Source organism: Etheostoma spectabile, unplaced genomic scaffold (assembly GCF_008692095.1).
Source record: "Etheostoma spectabile isolate EspeVRDwgs_2016 unplaced genomic scaffold, UIUC_Espe_1.0 scaffold00010895, whole genome shotgun sequence".
Classification (NCBI taxonomy): Eukaryota; Metazoa; Chordata; class Actinopteri; order Perciformes; family Percidae; genus Etheostoma; species Etheostoma spectabile.
Window position 1 is genome coordinate 105 of NW_022603876.1, and position 13,858 is coordinate 13,962.

Consider the following 13,858-nt stretch of genomic DNA (forward strand, 5'->3'; position numbering starts at 1 on the left):
TCTCAGTTGCAGGTCCCGTTGTGAACCAAAAAGCCCAGCTTTACTTTCAAAAGGTAACAAGTTATGTTTGGCTCAGCGACTGGCTGAAAGATGATGAAGCTCAGTAGATTGAAAGGTGACGTTCAACAAAAGAGACCAGGTCCAGTGCAACATGTTTCTAGTAGTTAGCAACGGATTAAAGAAGGGAGGAAAAGGTAAAAGATTGTTCTTGGTTTGATTTAAAAGTTTTATTGAAATGTTTTTTTCCAACATAAAACCTATGACTCAATTGTGCAAAATGTGGAATGCCATGTCTATGATTGACTACATTATTGCTTTCTGTTCCATTGAAGACTGTAAACTACATCCTGGTTAAGAGGAATCCCAAGAGACACCACAAAGACAAATATTATGGTGTGTATGTTTCAGCTTGATTTAAACCACCATTATTTTATTATTAGTGTTAATAAACAGACATAATATGAAAATGATGTATCCGTGTCCTGTTATTTATCTTTTGGTATGCATTTCAGAAAAAAAATGGTTAGGATTCAGGTGTAATTGCAAATAGTGATTAATCCTGATTAATCCACTGACAATTCTGATTAATTTGATTAAAAATGTTAATCATTTGACAGCCCTAATAATAATATCATATTATTATATAATAATATGATATTATTACATAGTTTCTTATCTGGTCAATAAGAAATATAATAAATCCACCGAGAGGTTTCGATCATTTATTAGACTCAGAACATGTTCCACACCAGAAAATCCAGAATATCATAGAAATATCATAGAAATCTTATTTAAATCTAATTTAAATCTATAGAACTCTACCAACCAACCCTGCCCCCCCATCCCCAGGTCCCTGGACCTTGCTGAGACCAGAGTGTTATAGAAGCAGATGTTAAATATTGATTTCACACAGTAAAGAATCAGAGTTCAGATCCAGCTGGGATACACCAGAGTCCAGACTAAACCTGGTCCAGGACTGTCAGAGTAACACCACAGTCCTGGGTCAGGTTCAACCTGTCCGGACCATGAGAGTAACACTACGTCCTGGTCAGTTCAGACCTGGTCCAGGACCGTCAGAGTAACACTACAGTCCTGGGTCAGGTTCAGACCAGCTGAGTATCAGAGTCCAGATCATGAGAGAATCAGGATTTGAGTCGGTCCAGCACCGACAGTCTGCAGAGCTGGAACACACGAAGCGGTTTGAAGCAGCACTGGTTTAATCCATCTGACAACAGCTGCAGACCAGAACCAGGTCCAGAATCAGCTACTGGAACCAGATCCGTCCTGGATAAAGAGAAGAGACACACTCCTGACATTAGTCCTTAGAACTGAACCGGTCTGAAACTAACAAAACAAAAGGTTACTTTAGAGAACTCTTAGAGACCGTTTCAGAAGGAGTTTTTAAGATTAACCCCATCTGGACCTGCTCTGGAACTCCTCTGAGACGTGAACCATCTGGACCTGGTCTTTAACCTCCTGAGACTGGAACTATCTGGACCTGGTCTATATCTCCTCTGAGACTGGAACTATCTGGACTTGCTCTGTAACTCCTCTGAAACGGGAACTGTTGTGAAACTGGTCTAATGTCCTGTAAAGAGGTCTGAAGTGATCCACATGGAGTACTGGTCTGACCTCGGGTCTTGCTCTTGTAGTAGATGAATCCAGCCAGAGATAAGACCAGACCCAGACTCAGTCCTGAGGCTCCGATGGCAATCTTGTTCCTGTCAGACTCAGGCATGGACGGGTCTGAGGACAGACAGGGAGAGAGAGAGACAGGTGAGGACACGGACAGACAGGGAGAGAGAGAGACAGGTGAGGAGACAGACAGACAGGTAGAAAGAGAGACAGGTGAGGAGACAGACAGACAGGAGAGGGAGAGAGACAGGTGAGGAGACAGACAGACAGGGATAGAGAGAGAGACAGGTGAGGAGACAGACAGACAGGGGGAAAGGTAGACAGGTAGAGAGAGAGACAGGTTAAAGAGACAGACAGGAGAGAGACAGGTAGGTAGAAAGACAGACAGGTAGAGAGAGAGACAGGTAGAGAGACAGACAGGTAGAGAGAGAGACAGGTTTTTACCCCAGGGGGTCATCAGAGGTTCTCTCAGGCTGGCGTGTTCCACCATACAGGAGATCTTCTCTCCAGACCTGCTGACACAAACCAGAACATCAGAGAAACCTGGACCTGGACCAGAACCAGCACATCAGAGAAACCTGGACCTGGACCAGAACCTAAACCAGCACATCAGAGAAACCCGGACTTGGACCAGAACCTGGACCAGAACCAGCACTTCAGAGATTCCTTCTCTCACTAAGAGAAACCTGAACCTTACTGGACCTGGAAATTACTGGACATGGACCTGAACTTTACTGGACCTGTATCTTAATTGACCGGGACTTTACTGGACCTGCACATTACTGAACCTGGACCAGAACCTGGACCAAACCAGCACTTCAGAGATTCTGTCTCTCACTGAAGAAACCTGAACTTACTGGACCTGGACCTTACTGGACTTGGACCTGTACCTAGACCTTACTGGACCTTAACCTGGACTTTACTGTACCTGGACCGTACTGGACCTGGACTTTAATGGACCCGTACCTGTACCTTACTGGACTTGGACCTTATTAAACTTTACCTTACGAACTGGACCTGCATATACTGGTACTGTACCAGTCCCTTTTTGGACCTGGACCTTATTGGACCTGGACCTTACTGAAACTGGATCTTACTGGACCTGTACCTTATTGGACCTGACCCTACTGGGCCTGGACCTTAGTGGACTTGGAGGTGACCTTACTGGGCCTGGACCTTACTGACCTTACTGGACCTGAACCTTACTAAAACTGGATCTTACTGGTCTTTTACCTTTCTGGACCTGGACCTTACTAATCTGGACCCTACTGGACCTGTACACTACTGGACTGGACCCTACGGGCCTGTACCCTACTAACCTGGACCCACTGGCCCGGAGGTCCTCACCTGGACCCTACTAGACCTGGACCCTACTGGCCCTGGACCCTACTGGCCCTGGAGGTCCTCACCTGGACCCTACTAGACCTGTACCCTACTAGACCTGGACCCTACTGCCCTGGAGGTCCTCACCTGGGCGTGTACTCCAGTGAGAGTGGATCTGGACCCTACTAGACCTGACCCTACTGGCCTGGAGGTCCTCACCTGGGCGTGTACTCCAGTTAGAGTGGATCTGGACCTACTAGACCTGGACCCTACTAGACCTGGACCCTACTGGCCTGCAGGTCTCACCTGGGCGTGTACTCCAGGTAGAGTGGCTCTGGACCTACTAGACCCAGGACCCTACTGGGCCTGCAGGTCCTCACCTGGGCGTGTACTCCAGGTTAGAGTGGATCGGACCCTACTAGACCAGGACCCTACTGGTCCTGCAGGTCCTCACCTGGGCGTGTACTCCAGGTGAGAGTGGATCTGGCCCCTACTATACCTGGACCCTACTAGACCTGGACCCTCCTGGTCCTGCAGGTCCTCACCTGGGCGTGTACTCCAGGTGGAGTGATCTGGTAGTACCAGTCCCCGTCTGCCAGCTCATCAGTGGAAGTGACATCAGAGGTGACTTCCTGTCCGTCCCTGGTCCAGGTGACCCGATCTGTTTGGGGTAGAATCGTAGACGCTGCAGACCAACATGGCCGAGTGTTTTCCCCCCAGGGCGTGGGCCGCGTGGACTCGGACGTACGGATTGCTGAAAACACAAACACACGTCCCTGATTGGTGCGTTCACTTAGGCCCCTCCCACTGGCTCTGATGGTTGGTGACAGGTATCACAGTGGCATTCTGGGAGAATCCACCGTTATAACACCCGCCGTTAACAGTAAGAGACAACGTTAAGATATATATAACTTTATAAAATATTATATTACTATATATATATATAATATTAATATGTGTTATTATTTTAATATTATTATGTATTATGTATATTTATAATATTATAATGTATTATTATATTAATAAGTATTATGAGTATCTCTGCGTACCAGGGTTAGACCAGCAGGTGGAGCTGTGATTTAACATTAAAATCATTAAATATTAATTATATTAATTATAGTTGTAGTTTACTGTTTAATTTAAATAATAATAATAATTAAATATTCATAAACAGAACAGGTTCAGAATAAGTTATTATTATTATTATTATTAAGATCTATGAGATGATGATGTAAGAGAATAACTCACCTGATTTAGAGAGAACGTTCTTGTACCAGAGGTCTATGTTGTGTTTGCAGACCCTCTCCTTCTCAGCTCTCTCTCCAGCCAGAAATGAAGCCAGACTGTTCCAGTACTCAGCGTTCTTCACTCCGTACTCCGTGTACCCGACGAACTCCCCCACCTTACTACTGAACCTGGTGTACTCCACCTTGTCGTAATAATAAGAGTCGATGAGCTCGATGTCGTTCAGATCAGACGAGTTAAACACACACCGGGCCAGACGATAATGCATGAATCCATCGGAAGAAAAAACACAGAAACACTATGATCAGAGTATTATCGAGTACTGTCCTACCTGCTGGGTAGAGCTGATGAAATACTAGTAGTATACAGTGAGTACTGGTCCTACCTGCTGTGTAGAGGCTGATGAAGTACTAGTAGTATACAGTGAGTACTGGTCCTACCTGCTGTGTAGAGGCTGATGTACTAGTAGTATACAGTGAGTACTGGTCCTACCTGCTTTGTAGAGCTGATGAAGTACTAGTATATACAGTGAGTACTGGTCCTACCTGCTGTGTAGAGGCTGATGAAGTACTAGTAGTATACAGTGAGTACTGGTCCTACCTCCTGTGTAGAGGCTGATGAAGTACTAGTAGTATACAGTGAGTACTGGTCCTACCTGCTGTGTAGAGGCTGATGAAGTACTAGTAGTATACAGTGAGTACTGGTCCTACCTGCTGTGTAGAGCTGATGAATACTAGTAGTATACAGTGAGTACTGTCCTACCTGCTGTGTAGAGGCTGATGAAGTACTAGTGTATACAGTGAGTACTGTTCTACCTGCTATGTAGAGGCTGATGAAGTACTAGTATAACAGTGAGTACTGGTCCTACCTGCTGTGTAGAGCTGATGAGTACTAGTAGTATACAGTGAGTATGGTCCTACCTGCTGTGTAGAGGCTGATGAAGTACTAGTAGTATACAGTGAGTACTGGTCCTACCTGCTGTGTAGAGGCTGATGAAGTACTAGTAGTATACAGTGAGTACTGGTCCTACCTGCTATGTAGAGGCTGATGAAGTACTAGTAGTATACAGTGAGTACTGGTCCTACCTGCTGTGTAGAGGCTGATGAAGTACTAGTAGTATACAGTGAGTACTGGTCCTACCTGCTGTGTAGAGGCTGATGAAGTACTAGTAGTATACAGTGAGTACTGGTCCTACCTGCTGTGTAGAGGCTGATGAAGTACTAGTAGTATACAGTGAGTACTGGTCCTACCTGCTGTGTAGAGGCTGATGAAGTACTAGTAGTATACAGTGAGTACTGGTCCTACCTGCTGTGTAGAGGCTGATGAGTACTGTAGTATACAGTGAGTACTGGTCCTACCTGCTATGTAGAGGCTGATGAAGTACTAGTAGTATACAGTGAGTACTGGTCCTACCTGCTGTGTAGAGCTGATGAAGTACTAGTAGTATACAGTGAGTACTGGTCCTACCTGCTGTGTAGAGGCTGATGAAGTACTAGTAGTATACAGTGAGTACTGGTCCTACCTGCTGTGTAGAGGCTGATGAAGTACTAGTAGTATACTTGAGTACTGGTCCTACCTGCTGTGTAGAGGCTGATGAAGTACTAGTAGTATACAGTGAGTACTGGTCCTACCTGCTGTGTAGAGGCTGATGAAGTACTAGTAGTATACAGTGAGTACTGTCCTACCTGCTATGTAGAGGCTGATGAAGTACTAGTAGTATACAGTGAGTACTGGTCCTACCTGCTGTGTAGAGGCTGTGAAGTACTAGTAGTATACAGTGAGTACTGGTCCTACTGCTGTGTAGAGGCTGATGAAGTACTAGTAGTATACAGTGAGTACTGGTCCTACCTGCTGTGTAGAGGCTGATGAAGTACTAGTAGTATACAGTGAGTACTGGTCCTACCTGCTGGTAGAGGCTGATGAAGTACTGTAGTATACAGTGAGTACTGGTCCTACCTGCTGTGTAGAGGCTGATGAAGTACTAGTAGTATACAGTGAGTACTGGTCCTACCTGCTGTGTAGAGGCTGATGAAGTACTATTAGTATCAGTGAGTACTGGTCCTACCTGCTGTGTAAGGCTGATGAGTACTAGTAGTATACAGTGAGTACTGGTCCTACTGCTGTGTAAGGGCTGGATGAAGTACTAGTATACAGTGAGTACGTTCCTACCTGCTGGTAGAGGCTGATGAAGTCTAGTAGTATACAGTGAGTACTGGTCCTACCTGCTGTGTAGAGGCTGATGAAGACTAGTAGTATACAGTGAGTACTGGTCCTACCTGCTGTGTAGAGGCTGATGAAGTACTGTAGTATACAGTGAGTACTGGGTCCTACCTGCTGTGTAGAGGCTGATGAAGTACTAGTAGTATACAGTGAGTACTGGTCCTACCTGCTGTGTAGAGGCTGATGAAGTACTAGTAGTATACAGTGAGTACTGGTCCTACCTGCTGTGTAGAGGCTGATGAAGTACTATAGTATACAGTGAGTACTGGTCCTACCTGCTGTGTAGAGGCTGATGAAGTACTAGTAGTATACAGTAGTACTGGTCCTACCTGCTGTGTAGAGGCTGATAAGTACTGTAGTATACAGTGAGTACTGGTCCTACCTGCTGTGTAGAGGCTGATGAAGTACTAGTAGTATACAGTGAGTACTGGTCCTACCTGCTGTGTAGAGGCTGATGAAGTACTAGTAGTATACAGTGAGTACTGGTCCTACCTGCTGTGTAGAGGCTGATGAAGTACTAGTAGTATACAGTGAGTACTGGTCCTACCTGCTGTGTAGAGGCTGATGAAGTACTAGTAGTATACAGTGAGTACTGGTCCTACCTGCTGTGTAGAGGCTGATGAAGTACTAGTAGTATCAGTGAGTACTGGTCCTACCTGCTGTGTAGAGGCTGATGAAGTACTAGTAGTATACAGTGAGTACTGGTCCTACCTGCTGTGTAGAGGCTGATGAAGTACTAGTAGTATACAGTGAGTACTGGTCCTACCGCTGTGTAGAGGCTGATGAATACTAGTAGTATACATGAGTACTGGTCCTACCTGCTGTGTAGAGGCTGATGAAGTATTAGTAGTATACAGTGAGTACTGTCCTACCTGCTGTGTAGAGGCTGATGAAGTACTAGCATTATACAGTGAGTACTGGTCCTACCTGCTGTGTAGAGCTGATGAAGTACTAGTAGTATACAGTGAGTACTGGTCCTACCTGCTGTGTAGAGGCTGATGAGTACTAGTAGTATACAGTGAGTACTGGTCCTACCTGCTATGTAAGGCTGATGAAGTACTAGTAGTATCAGTGAGTACTGGTCCTACCTGCTGTGTAGAGGCTGATGAAGTACTAGTAGTATACAGTGATACTGGTCCTACCTGCTGTGTAGAGGCTGATGAAGTACTAGTGTATACAGTGAGTACTGGTCCTACCTGCTGTTTAGAGGCGTTGAAGTACTAGTAGTATACAGTGAGTACTGGTCCTACCTGCTATGTAGAGGCTGATGAAGTACTAGTAGTAGACAGTGAGTACTGGTCCTACCTGCTGTGTAGAGGCTGATGAAGTACTAGTATATACAGTGAGTACTGGTCCTACTGCTGTGTAGAGGCTGATGAAGTACTAGTAGTATACAGTGAGTACTGTCCTACCTGCTATGTAGAGCTGATGAAGTACTAGTAGTATACAGTGAGTACTGGTCCTACCTGCTGTGTAGAGGCTGATGAAGTACTAGTATATACAGTGAGTACTGGTCCTACCTGCTGTGTAGAGGCTGATGAAGTACTAGTAGTATACAGTGAGTTACTGGTCCTACCTGCTGTGTAGAGGCTGATGAAGTACTAGTAGTATACAGTGAGTACTGGTCCTACCTGCTGTGTAGAGGCTGATGAGTACTGTAGTATACAGTGAGTACTGGTCCTACCTGCTATGTAGAGGCTGATGAAGTACTAGCAGTTACAGTGAGTACTGGTCCTACCTGCTGTGTAGAGGCTGATGAAGTACTAGTAGTATACAGTGAGTACTGGTCCTACCTGCTGTGGAGAGGCTGATGAAGTACTAGTATATACAGTGAGTACTGGTCCTACCTGCTATGTAGAGGCTGATGAAGTACTAGTAGTATACAGTGAGTACTGGTCCTACCTGCTGTGTAGAGGCTGATGAGTACTAGTAGTATACAGTGTACTGGTCCTACCTGCTGTGTAGAGGCTGATGAAGTACTGTAGTATACAGTGAGTACTGGTCCTACCTGCTGTGTAGAGGCTGATGAAGTACTAGTAGTATACAGTGAGTACTGGTCCTACCTGCTGTGTAGAGGCTGATGAAGTACTAGTAGTATACAGTGAGTACTGGTCCTACCTGCTGTGTAGAGGCTGATGAAGTACTAGTAGTATACAGTGAGTACTGGTCCTACCTGCTGTGTAGAGGCTGATGAAGTACTAGTAGTATACCGTGAGTACTGGTCCTACCTGCTGTGTAGAGGCTGATGAAGTACTAGTAGTATACAGTGAGTACTGGTCCTACCTGCTGTGTAGAGGCTGATGAAGTACTAGTAGTAAACAGTGAGTACTGGTCCTACCTGCTGTGTAGAGGCTGATGAAGTACTAGTAGTATACAGTGAGTACTGGTCCTACCTGCTGTGTAGAGGCTGATGAAGTACTAGTAGTATACAGTGAGTACTGGTCCTACCTGCTGTGTAGAGGCTGATGAAGTACTAGTAGTATACAGTGAGTACTGGTCCTACCTGCTGTGTAGAGGCTGATGAGTACTAGTAGTATACAGTGAGTACTGGTCCTACCTGCTGTGTAGAGGCTGATGAAGTACTAGTAGTATACAGTGAGTACTGGTCCTACCTGCTGTGTAGAGGCTGATGAAGTACTAGTAGTATACAGTGAGTACTGGTCCTACCTGCTGTGTAGGCTGATGAAGTACTAGTAGTATACAGTGAGTACTGGTCCTACCTGCTGTGTAAGGCTGATGAAGTACTAGTAGTATACAGTGAGTACTGGTCCTACCTGCTGTGTAGAGGCTGATGAAGTACTAGTAGTATACAGTGAGTACTGGTCCTACCTGCTGTGTAGAGGCTGATGAAGTACTGTAGTATACAGTGAGTACTGGTCCTACCTGCTGTTAGAGGCTGATGAAGTACTAGTAGTATACAGTGAGTACTGGTCCTACCTGCTGTGTAGAGGCTGATGAAGTACTAGTAGTATACAGTGAGTACTGGTCCTACCTGCTGTGTAGAGGCTGATGAAGTACTAGTAGTATACAGTGAGTACTGGTCCTACCTGCTGTGTAGAGGCTGATGAGTACTAGTAGTATACAGTGAGTACTGGTCCTACCTGCTGTGTAGAGGCTGATGAAGTACTAGTAGTATACAGTGAGTACTGGTCCTACCTGCTGTGTAGAGGCTGATGAAGTACTAGTAGTATACAGTGAGTACTGGTCCTACCTGCTGTGTAGAGGCTGATGAAGTACTAGTAGTATACAGTGAGTACTGGTCCTACCTGCTGTGTAGAGGCTGATGAAGTACTAGTAGTATACAGTGAGTACTGGTCCTACCTGCTGTGTAGAGGCTGATGAAGTACTAGTAGTAAACAGTGAGTACTGGTCCTACCTGCTGTGTAGAGGCTGATGAAGTACTAGTAGTATACAGTGAGTACTGGTCCTACCTGCTGTGTAGAGGCTGATGAAGTACTAGTAGTATACAGTTAGTACTGGTCCTACCTGCTGTGTAGAGGCTGATGAAGTACTAGTAGTATACAGTGAGTACTGGTCCTACCTGCTGTGTAGAGGCTGATGAAGTACTAGTAGTATACAGTGAGTACTGGTCCTACCTGCTGTGTAGAGGCTGATGAAGTACTAGTAGTATACAGTGAGTACTGGTCCTACCTGCTGTGTAGAGGCTGATGAAGTACTAGTGTATACAGTGAGTACTGGTCCTACCTGCTGTGTAGAGGCTGATGAAGTACTAGTAGTATACAGTGAGTACTGGTCCTACCTGCTGTGTAGAGGCTGATGAAGTACTAGTAGTATACAGTGAGTACTGGTCCTACCTGCTGTGTAGAGGCTGATGAAGTACTAGTAGTATACAGTGAGTACTGGTCCTACCTGCTGTGTAGAGGCTGATGAAGTACTGTAGTATACAGTGAGTACTGGTCCTACCTGCTGTGTAGAGCTGATGAAGTACTAGTAGTATACAGTGAGTACTGGTCCTACCTGCTGTGTAGAGGCTGATGAAGTACTAGTAGTATACAGTGAGTACTGGTCCTACCTGCTGTGTAGAGGCTGATGAAGTACTAGTAGTATACAGTGAGTACTGGTCCTGATGAAGTACTAGTAGTATACAGTGAGTACTGGTCCTACCTGCTGTGTAGAGGCTGATGAAGTACTAGTAGTATACAGTGAGTACTGGTCCTACCTGCTGTGTAGAGGCTGATGAAGAGGAGGGTGATGATGAAGGATGAAGCCATGTTCTTTTTCTTCTTCTCTTCTTCTTCTTCTGTTCTTCTTCTTCTGTTCTTCTTCTTCTTCTTCTTCTTCTTCTTCTTCTTCTTCTTCTTCTTCTTCTTCTTCTTCTGTTCTCTAACAAACTGACTCCGTCTCACTGAGAGCTGCTCTAAGAACCAGAGGACCTGATCACATGACCTGCAGCAGCCAATCCTATCAGAGCATCTCAGAGCATCAGCTGTTACCAGGCAGACAGACCAGCTGCTGCTGGACCAGGAACACTGGAGAATCAAGAAGGGCTGATTAGGGTTTATTATGGATCTGCAGCTCCACAGGTAAAGATAAAAATGGAGTGGTCACACTTTTTACCGGCACTTTCTCAAATTCACCCAGCATACTCCCGCAAAACTCCCAGCACTGTCTGAACTGGTGTCTGTTGCTCAGTGTTGTAGCTATGTTTACAAAATTTCTGCAGTTATGGGCAACCATTTTAAAATATTGGTGCTTGGCCTCAAATCTCATGCACCATAGCAAACGCAGGGGCCCATACATTTGTATCAGTCTTGAATAATGAATTAAGTAATGACACTTTGGAGTAATAACACTCCCAAACACATCTTTCATTTCTGTCAGGAACTCTTGAACTAGTACATTTAACAAAAATAGGTTCTCTCTTCTCACCTTTGGAGCCATAACAATCTCAGTAATCTCTCGACACAACAGAAAAACATGCCAATATTTACAATCAGGGGGCACACGGTGGGCCATTACAAAAGGCAAGAGCCTGAAAAGGTCCCACTATTGAGAAGCAGATCCAGTAATACCAACATGCTGCAGTCTTTCTGATAACTGTACTGGTTTGTTTACCTTGTCATTTTGACCAATGCAAAGTTTTTGTAGTTCTTTATTTATTTCTTTTATAGTTATATGTTTCTCTGTATGAGCTTTGCCAATAACTAGCTTCATAACAAGTGGAATTACACCCTCTAACAAATCATGCATTATGTCCGGTGGTAAAGCTTTTGTCACATCAAAATATTGCAACTCTTCAAAAGGACCATTCACACCATAAGTCACTTTGTCATCAGGAATTTGTTGAATGCGGGCAAGATGACTGATGAACCTCAGATGTTCTTAAAACAAAGCCGTCTTCCTCAAAGATGTGTTTTATATCTCCATAAGAAGCCATGCAATAACGACAAACTCTACCAGAGTTAAATGACATGGTAAATCCACCGATCATGTGAGCTGACAAGTTATCACCAGATAAAGTTGCAAGAGCAGCATAAAATGTGTGTTCAGTTTCATCAACATTTACTGTAAAACCATCAGTTGCCAGTTTTTTAAGATCATTTAGCAAAGGTTTTAAGATGACATCCAAACCACATAGTTTAACATATGAATAACGCACCAACAACGCTAAATGAATATGTCTCTGCTGTGATCTATACTTGTTGTCCAAATACAGTATAATAGAATGCGCACAGCTTGTGCTTGGTTCTTTTTGACCCCAATGGGTTAACTACTTCGAATTCATCTTCATAGAAATGCAGCCGCAGGGCAGTTGGGTGATCTTTAAAAAACAACATGCGTTTGAAAATTTCTCCATCACAGTAGTTTGTTAGAAATTCACTGTCTGTCTCTGGATTATTCTCATTCAGAATTTGATCCCGAATGTCCTCATGAGAACAGTAATTTTTCAGCACTTTATCAATGGGTACATATGAATAGGAGCCCACTGAGTGTCCTACAGAGTCCCTTAACTTAAAATGGACAGGTTCTGTCATGTTAAGCTTGGATTTACAATGGTCTTTTATCATGTATGGAGATCGAATAGCTTTTAAGGCCTGTTAGACTTATAACCCTTTTCAGTTCTGGACTTTGTGACATGTCAAAACCACTTTTCTGCAGGTGGTAAGCTATAAAAGCATCATAGTTCTCCTTAAAAAAACACAGTAAGAAATTAACATCATCAACAATTTCTTCTTGAACGGACAATGGTAGGTGATTTTTCTCTCTACATTTCAGAATGAACTTGGAAAGATTTTCTTTGAAATTCTTTAACAGCTCATCCATACATGGAGGATTTTCAGTGACAGTGTGTGTCTTAGGCTGATCAAAATCTTGATCTGGATCGACTACCTCAGTATTTTCATCGCTTTTATCATCGTCAGAACGTAAAACTCGGTCTGTGTGTTTTCGATATACATGTCGCCTAAAAGACTCATATTTTGTAAATGTTGAGTGGCAGTCATTGAGTCCACATGTAATAGTGAAATTAGCTTCATGGGCATGAATGAGTCCAATGTGCTGAATTAGTTTCATCAAGGTGTATGTCCTCCTGGAGCATTTGGAGCACTGGTATGGACGAGGCATGGTGGAGTCAGTAGAGGAGATTTATTTGCCTAGTGACAGTTATTGGCAGAGGTTGGTCACCATCCACAATTATTTTGGCAATGTACCTTTGGAGAAACATCAGCGTGTTCTTCAGATATCTTGGATATCGAAGTATGTGCAGAAGGCTGAGAGGATTCCTTCGTTGATTCCTGAGTTGCGACACACCTCGATGTGGTCCACTTTCAGAATGTTTGGAGCTCTTCTGGCGAAGGCCATCTTCCAGTCTAGGTCGGTCAACTGGATAGTTGGGTACGGGCTGTCAAGATCAGTCTATTCAAAGCCAAAAGGAAAAAAGCAAATTCACCTGACAGTCTTCCCATTTGGGGAAAAATATTAATACCTCACAAATTCTGGTAACAAACAAAAAGTATTTGGTGTTATGTAGGTGAACAAAAGAGATTTCAGCAAGCAAGACATACCTCTCCAAGTGTAATAAAGCGGTCAATGTTCTCCTTGAAGATGTAAGGCAGAAAGATGAGGGCTGCCCTAAAGTCAATATCTGAAAGACATAATATATTTGATATTTAAAACACCGTGTTTCTAATTCAGAAGCAGTGCAGCTAAATATAAAAGGTCATCACTATGCATTTGGTCCAGTGTAGATGTCAATTTCAGGTAACTAATTTGAATATAAAAGATGATATTCCCACAGAACCTGTGCAAATGGAGTGTTAATTAACTGCCTGTCAATTAAAGTACACTGTTTTATGACATAAGAATAACTTGACATGACATAGCCATTAACATTTAATAAGTACCTGGAATCATATAATCAAGCATATAATAAAACTAAAGGGCCGATGCATGCAGCCCGATCCGGTTGGGGAGA

General features: G+C 43.9%; 1 long non-coding RNA gene and 1 pseudogene across 1 annotated transcript; one reads left to right on the forward strand and one right to left on the reverse strand.

Annotated features, from left to right (window-relative positions):
* The first annotated feature begins 893 nt into the window (after positions 1–893).
* Positions 894–1,184, forward strand: LOC116679367 (uncharacterized). The gene is made up of 2 exons (XR_004329492.1): positions 894–1,007; positions 1,102–1,184. It is a non-coding gene; the product is annotated as an uncharacterized LOC116679367 (long non-coding RNA).
* Positions 1,185–1,646: 462 nt separating this feature from the next.
* LOC116679368 (H-2 class II histocompatibility antigen, A-D beta chain-like) lies at positions 1,647–4,471 on the reverse strand (annotated as a pseudogene).
* Positions 4,472–13,858: the final 9,387 nt, after the last annotated feature.